Below are 8,720 nucleotides of genomic sequence, written 5' to 3'. Positions count from 1 at the left end.
AGAGTGATTGTTTCGTGCTGATTCCTCAATGCAAGAGAAATGGGTCATCGCGATAAAACTCTTGTACGAGCTCAAAGTTACGAAGAAATAATGGAAACCGTCCGAATCAGCCGTTGTCTGAAAAAGACATTTTACATCAAATAATTACATTGACCTGTTTTTATATTCTTATGAAGCAACGACTCAAGTTCCCCATCGTCAACTTTCCAGTATCATCTGCAGATGTTGTTTATGTATCTTAATTGAACTTGTTCTGTGTATGGTCAGTTTTTAAATAGAGGACGGCTCCGTCAAACAAGTTCACAGTACAGGGGTTTCAACAAACTCGTCTAAATTCAGCATTTCGCAAATTCTATGGTAGTTCTATCGACCTAGTTTGCCAATACAACCTATCATTGGGTCAAATGCTGTCTGACGTACTTCATACCGATTGTTAGACCTTTCTTGGCGCACTGATTTTGACTAAGGGTAAGTCCGTTTACCTGATCATGATATAGGGCTCATGGCGGATGTGACCGGTCGACAGGGGGTGCTTACACCTCTTCGGCACCTGGTCTCACATATGGTGTATCCTAAGGTTCGTGTTTGCCATTTTGCATTGCTTGTAAGAGCTGTGAGATTAATCACTGTTCGTTATTGTCACCTTTTAATGTCAAGACAGTTCAAGGTAATTTTCTTTTTTCCATTTAGTAACAGTGCTGTGCATCACTGAAAGAATAACATTTACTTTTCATAGACTAAATGTTTCCATCACCTTCCATGGGCATGTATATGGATAAGTAGTGTATTGATTATAGAATGTCTTATTTTATAATTGAGTCGATCTTGACTTAATGGGCATACATAATATACATTGCATGCAAATATAAATATTTGCAAATATTGTTTGATCAACAATTCTAGATCTGTTATTTATATCATATATAAAGATAAAAAGAAATAAACACAACATCCCTTTCAATTCAAAAGATGGAATTCTTAGAAATGTACCTCCAGTTTTAACACATTTAATACTCATGCCAATGGAATGACTGAATATGAGTTAGGGTAGCTATAATGGATTCCTAAACTTTATAAAGTACAGTACAAACAGAGATAAATTGCTAGATCAATGTAAAAATTATACGGTACCAATTTTGATGCACCAGATGCGCATTTTGACAAATAATGTCTCTTCAGTGATGCTCAAGCTGAAATTTTGGAAATTCGAAATAACAATAAACTTGTAAGAGCTAAAAGGAAAACCAGAGTGCCAAAAACTGGAGCCACATTTTTCTCCCAAATTCCTTATCTTTCCCCCTGAAAGGCCTATAGAATTTATGAGATGGAATACAGTTCTTTATTTTCACTTATTTTATTGTACACTCAATATACATTGAAAGGATTTAAATCACATTGATGTTTTAAAAGAGTGTGTTGTTAATCAAAACTTAGATTGATAATGAAGAAACACAGTTGAAACTACCTATATTATGATTGTCTTTTCTGATCCTTTCTCTTTTCTTCATCCAGTCTTCCCTATCAGTCTGCATGGATTCTCTAGATGTTTCAAGTGGAATCATTCCATCAAAATTCTACAATAACGTGAAAACAATGCACAGTTATCAACAAAGAACGATCACTAATTCATTATTTGCGAAGGACTCATTTTGATTTTTCGAATTAATTTGCTTAGAAGATGTTTTTATAGTTAATAGCATTATATATATATATATATATATATATATATATATATATATATTATGTACCTTGCATTTTAGACTAACTATTCTAAACCTTTTACATACACAGCTACTTCAGCAACATTGATTTAATAATAAATAAAATAATCATGGTAAAATAATTTGTTTCAGCATTTTCTTTTACGTACTATGGATTCTTCCATATAATCCTGGTTGTCATGATGTAGAGAGCTCATCTGGTCTGGATTAATGAGTTCAATTACCAGGTTATCGACCTTTCAAAACAAAAACAATCTTGAGAATATATCAATCTAATGTCATAACGAATGTTTTTAAAATCTTATTTAATTAAAAGCATTTTCATAACAGTAAAAAATCTTTTGCTGTGGCCTTCAACTCGACATTAAGATACATCTACTACGTTTAATCTTTAACAATATTCACACCCATCCTTATGTTGATTTAATATATCCCAGTGAATTCGAAATAAAGGACACCACAGAGTCTTCATTATCTGTATCATAATTGTATACCGTTAAACATATATGTTAACGACAAACAAAACAAATTTATAACAAACGGGATGACTTCAGTTTCTCCATCGTCATCATCTCTAATTTATGTAGCAATATTCCACTATCACTTGCATATTGTCTTTCTATCCCTCAATTGATTCGATACACTGGAGCATGTTCTACTTATGATTAATTTTTAAATTGTGTCAGACTACTGAAAAGTAAGATGATGTTACAGGGTTTTCAGCTGTTTTGTTTATAGTTAACATTCTGCAAACTCCATGGTCGAGAAAATGATCTAATTTTTAAGAACAACCTATCATTAAGTCGATTGCTTACTGAAGTATTTCTTCACTTTTCATACAATTGTTAGGTCGGTCTTTACATGCTGATGTTGACTGCAGAATGCTCCGTATGTATGTATAACCGCTAACTAATATTTATAAACTTACATCCTCAATGCTCTCTAAATTGGTTATTGCCTGACAGAGCTCATTGGATAAGGGTAATTCATCATTACTGTCCAAAGGTGATAATTCTGTTAACATGTACAAAGTCTCCTGCATATCGTCTGTGTGGTTCTCATTGATTTCCACATGTAAAGAATCAGATGCTGCAATACTTCCAGGTCTGTTGTTTGTCGATTGGCCTTGCATACTTTGCTCTTCCATCTAAAATGTAATATATATGTTCTGTTGTCTTAAATTGTACGTTATAATTGATTGATTGTATCTTGTTTAACGTTCCACTCGAGAATTTCTCTCTCATATGGAGACGTCACCATTGCCAGTGACGGGCTGAGAAATTTATATTTAAACCTCTACTCGGCGCTTACGGCCTTCGAGCAGGGAGGGGACTTCATCGTGCCACACCTGCTATGACACGGGGCCTCGATTTTTGCGTTCTCATCCGAAGGATCACCCCAATTAGTCGCCTCTTACGACAAGCAAGGGCGTACTGAGGATCTATCCTAACCCGAATACCCTCTAGATTGTACGTTGTGCAGTATGTAAACCTTCAACAACACAAACTCTTTCAGTGTCATGAAATATCTTCTATATTGTAAATTATTTAAATGAAATGCAACTCCGGAAAGACGCATCCATCGTTCATTAGAAAACGGACAACGGAACAGAAACAATAACAACAAACGAACCACAACGATAACAACAATGATATCAGCAACTATACCGACAATAAGAACAACGATGATAGCAATACAATCAATGTAACATTACCAGCAAACACAATGGGGAAAGATACCACTTTCGGTCAAAATCACGTAGCTGATATAACAACGCCGTTAATGGGATGTGAATTGATAAGAATGCAAAAGTTAGTTTTGAAATATGTACATGTAATAAAGTTGTATGGTCTGAATTTGGACAATTTCCCCCACCTTTTGAAGTATAATTGCACACACATATTCATGAGGCTGTACAACATGTCATATTTTACTTGTTTTCACCAGAATTTTATCATAAATGGGATTACTTCAGCTTCTCATCCAATCGTCAACTTTCCATATTTATCCTGCATAAAGTGTTTGTATCTCCCAACTCATTGGATACACAAGAGCCTATTCTGCGTATGATGAGTTCTAAAATAGAGGCACGCTACTGACAATCAAGTCGATGGTGCAGGGGTTTCGACAGTCTCGTTTAAAGTAAGCATTTCGCAAATTCTATGGTCGTTATAACAATCAAGTTTGCCAAAACAACCTATCATTGGGTCAAATCCTGTCTGACGTGTTTCATACCGATTGTTAGGCCGTTCTTGGGACACTGATTTTAACTACGAATAACTATGTTTACCTGATCAAGATATAGGGCTGACGACAGGTGTGACCAGTCAACAGGGAATACTTACTCCTCCTAGGCACCTGATCCCACATCTGGTGTATCCAGGGGTCCGTGTCTGCCCAACTTTCTATTTTGTATTGCTTATAGGAGTTATGAGACTGATCACTGTTGGTTATCTTCACCTTTCATTCGATTTTAAATAGGTGTTTTCAAACCGTTACTTGGCCATTTTTAATGCACAACTAAAGCGTCCAGTTCAGGCTTGCAGAGGTCCGAGATCATCTGTGGTCTCATATCTGTAAAGTAGTGTATTTTGTTTCTACCGCACCGTGTCTTGAGTTAAAGAGACATAAAATATTAAAAACCTATCACTAATTTAGTAAATCGCTGTTATACACTCTTTCAGACCTAATAAACAGTTGAGTCTAAGTTATACATCATGCTGGGATTCCTTTGAAGCGCGTGGGTCTATTTATAAATGCCTAACAAACTTAACGAGTCTGAAATGTAATGTTTAAGTACCTGCAATATTTCCTTTGTAATCAATTTTCCTACTGTTACATAGAAATGTTTTCAAGCATGTGATTAAGGGGAAGGTTAATAGCATTAAAAACTAATTAATCTGCTTTAAAGTAATTTTTTACCTCCAGGTGTATGAAAAATAAAACAATTTAACACATTGAAATTTTGAAACGCTCTATATTTAGGCTTTAAAAATGAAATGTCGGCAATCGCTGTTATGTAGTTTCTCTGCTTATATTTTCTTGGTCTTTAAAAAAAATGTTTTTAAAGGTTTCCATTTTGTTAAACTTTTGAAATATAACATGCAAGGTGAAGATAACGAACAGTGATCAATCTCATAACTCCTACAAGCAATACAAAATAGATAGTTGGGCAAACACGGACCCCTGGACACACCATAATTGTGGGATCAGGTGCCTAGGAGGAGTAAGCATCCCCTGGAGCTTGAACACTTATAAGCATTCATAGTTTTTATACAAGTACATTTTTTCTTTTTGTTTCACATATCATTTTAATACTATAAATGATGCGATGAAATTCGGTTTCATCAGTAACAACTTCACACACATTATATTGTCATTCATCGTCCCTAGGTGAAACTATTTAAAGCGAAAAAACTTTCGATATAATATCCTCATTATTAAATGTTTGATACAAGAAGTACATTATTGAAAATATTATGTTTATTTCTTTTCTCTACATAAAGTTACAGACAAACTCCAATAAGGCTTTCACATGATTGAAAAATGGCATATCTAATCTTGAAATATATAATTTGATGATTATTTTATTCTACAGTCATACAAGGTAATTCCATACTCGCAAGATGGAAAACTTATAAGATCTGATACAAGTTTTAAAAGTGAATTTATTTCCATTTATTAGAATTAAAACTGATAACTTGTCAAATGAAATGTATAGGTCATCACACTTTTTAAGATACGAGGCATACATAAACATCATATATCACCGTTAGAAAAGTCATCAAAAATTCTTAAAAACTGGTTATAACTATATATATATAAAAGCATTCATAACAATTCCATGAAACTGTTTCTTCACAACAATATACAAAATGTCTGTAAAAAAAAATAAAGGAAATCCATTGCATAACAGACTTCATAAAGAAATCATTAAAAACAGAGTTATTGCCCTTGGATTCAATATTTTGAAAATATCTTTCATTAAATCATCTATAACTTAGACTTTTGAAATAGTTTATTTTAACAAGTTTTTTTTTTTTACAATAACTATCGGAAAAGACTCCGACAAAATTTATGTGCCTATCATGCATAAATCTTAAGAAATCATTAATTTTTTGCAAAAATCTGATGACCTCACAGGAGGGTGGAATTACTTTAAAGTAACTCATTATACAAATATTTTATTTAGTGTCTCATTAAAATACCTTCTATGAAGTAGAATTTCACAATCGAAAGAATGATACAAGGTGTCAATTATTCTATATGAATTTTTCGTAATTTCGTCTGAAATAATAAAAAGGATGTTTTATGTGCAAATAAGGGAATCCAAATTTCGCTATGATTTGATGCATATTATGAATACCTAATTAGTAATGTCTAAAAGACTTGGATAAAAGTTCTAATTTGTTTAATAAAAGATATTTATGAAAATTGAAAAGGTTATTTGTAATACATCTATTGTTTAAATCTTTCGATAAAATTTTCGAAAAACGTCTCCAATAGAAAAAATAATATTAATCGGAGAAATGTATTTCAAAGATATATGAACTGAAATGGTAAAACTTCAGAAATATTGCAATTAAGTCGAAATTATAAAAATGTAGTCATAGCGAATATTGTAATAAGAAACCTACATTCCCTTGATGTAAAATGGTATACAAATTCGGCGAATATATAGACATATAATGGAAATTAATTTCTTGATGAATATACCAATAATAGCAATATGATTATTTCGGTAAGTGTTTGTTTTAAAATTTTGATTGAGATCGGAACTTTTCTCTCTCATCTTATTCAAATCTAAAATATTGCGATATATCTGAGATTTGCCCCATTTCAATTCAATTTGTTTTAAATATCTCTTTATCTAATATATTTTTTTTCTAATTGACATGCTTTTTGAAAATTTTATCCGTAGATTTAAAAAAAAAAACCCATTACGAAATAATGTTTTCAATTTTCATAAATATTTTCCCCTAAAAATCAAAATGTTTTTTTCAAGTCGATTATACATGCTTTATTAGACACCAAATCACAGCGACATTTGAATCCTGTTTTGAATAGAACTTGTATTACTTTATTGATGGTGAAGTCATGCTTCACACGAGTTGCGTAAATGATCCATTAAATAAAATTTATTTATTGTTATACTTGACAAAAATATTTGATTACCTATTTCAATTTTTTATCACACTCTGGCAAATACATATCGAATTATTTACAATACAAAGGAACACTGCATCTATATTTTTGTCAAGATGCAGAAACTAGTTGTAGCACTGCATGAGACCATTCAATATTGTACTGTTTTATGACACGAAGGACAAAGAACTTTGTAATTTCTAACGATATGCATTTATGGATAAAAACTATTAGAAATTTTTGCAAATAACGCGTAGTTATACCGCCATATATTATTAAAATTTATGAGATATCGACTCAAAGTTCTGTAAGACATTAAGAATATTCATTTATAGGCTCGTTAATTAGAATTCGGTAAAGATAAATCCCTTAGATATAAGGACAGTATTGTCTGAGAACTAGGTGGACTGCTACGTCATAATTGAACACATTTAAAAAATCTTGAGTATAAGATAGAAATGTAATTTTGTTTTAAAGAAAGCATTATATTTATTACATAAATGTACATAATGAAAATTACTTATTTTCAACAATGTGTGACATGATATCAAATTTATAACATCTGTCAATACCCATTTTTGAAATCAGGAATGAAATTCATACCTGATAAATTTGAAAATCTCAATAGGTTAAGATCATAATTATTTCTAACCAATCTTTCATTTGACTTCTCAACAGTATTCATGGAACACATGACACAAGTATGCTTAATAAAAAGAAGGTTTACCTTGTCTTTGAAATTCATCATAAAGTCTGGAATTGGCGGCTTTTCACACAATTCTCCGGAATTTACAGTTGTATATTGTGTTTGAGATTGCTTTTTCATTTGCCTAAGCTGTTTTCGGACAGCTTGTAATTTTTCTCGGGACTTGCATGCAGGGTTCATTGCTGTGTTATGGACATAAACGATAAAGTCTTTACACTAGTAGTTACTTCTCCCATCCGTTCTGGTCTTCTTCATCCTCCTATGGGTATATATAAAGAGGATTTCTTAAGAATATCATTTTTCATTTGCATGGTTCGATGGCATCTTGATTGACATTTACATAAAGAAGAAGAGTTTGTATGGATCTTCCTTAAACAAGGGTAGATGAATGCTACATTTGTTCAACGAACCAATCACACTATTAGAAACAGTGCCTTTAGTCTTTAAAACACAGAGGCATATTACTGTCAAATGAAAAAAAATATGTTGCATAAACGACTTAGAATATCATATTAAGTTGTGCTTAGATTGACCAACATTTGGATTGATTTGAACATTACAATGTAACATTTACATTAGCAACGAACACAAGGTCTCGGAACTTGTTATATACTTCGTCATATACTTATTTTATTTAGGACGTCACATTTTTTCGCCGAATTTTTTCACAGGAGAAATTTTCATGACCTACCCTTGGTTATACGCGTTATGAAAGGCATAAATCATGTCCATGTCAATCTGCTGTTCGCAGATCACCTAGGTCATTACTAGATGAACTGGCTATGAATCTATCGTCTTTTATTGTAATAGTAAAAATGACAACAAAAGGGCATGGTGTCTCTTTCAAACTATTTTGCTCCTGTTGTATAATACAGTTATACATAATTGCCATCTGTGACCTAAACAAGATTCTTGGCGATTTATATTTAAAACAATGTTCGTAATAAACTATGTATTCCATTATCTAGATGTAATGTGGATTAAAACTAAGTGCCTTCAAAGATGGTGATAAAACGTTCTACTGTAGAGAAAATACCACGAGGGAGTTTGATGAATAATTTAATGTCTGAAAACCCTGATGACTTTTTTTTTGGGGGGGGGGGGGAGACATATCTCGTACCTTGTTGAAAGTTTCCCAAACACTTTAA

This window comes from Ostrea edulis, chromosome 10 (genome assembly GCF_947568905.1).
Source record: "Ostrea edulis chromosome 10, xbOstEdul1.1, whole genome shotgun sequence".
In the NCBI taxonomy this organism is placed as follows: domain Eukaryota; kingdom Metazoa; phylum Mollusca; class Bivalvia; order Ostreida; family Ostreidae; genus Ostrea; species Ostrea edulis.
The sequence above is the reverse complement of the archived record's forward strand: the minus strand, read 5'-3'. Positions refer to the sequence as shown.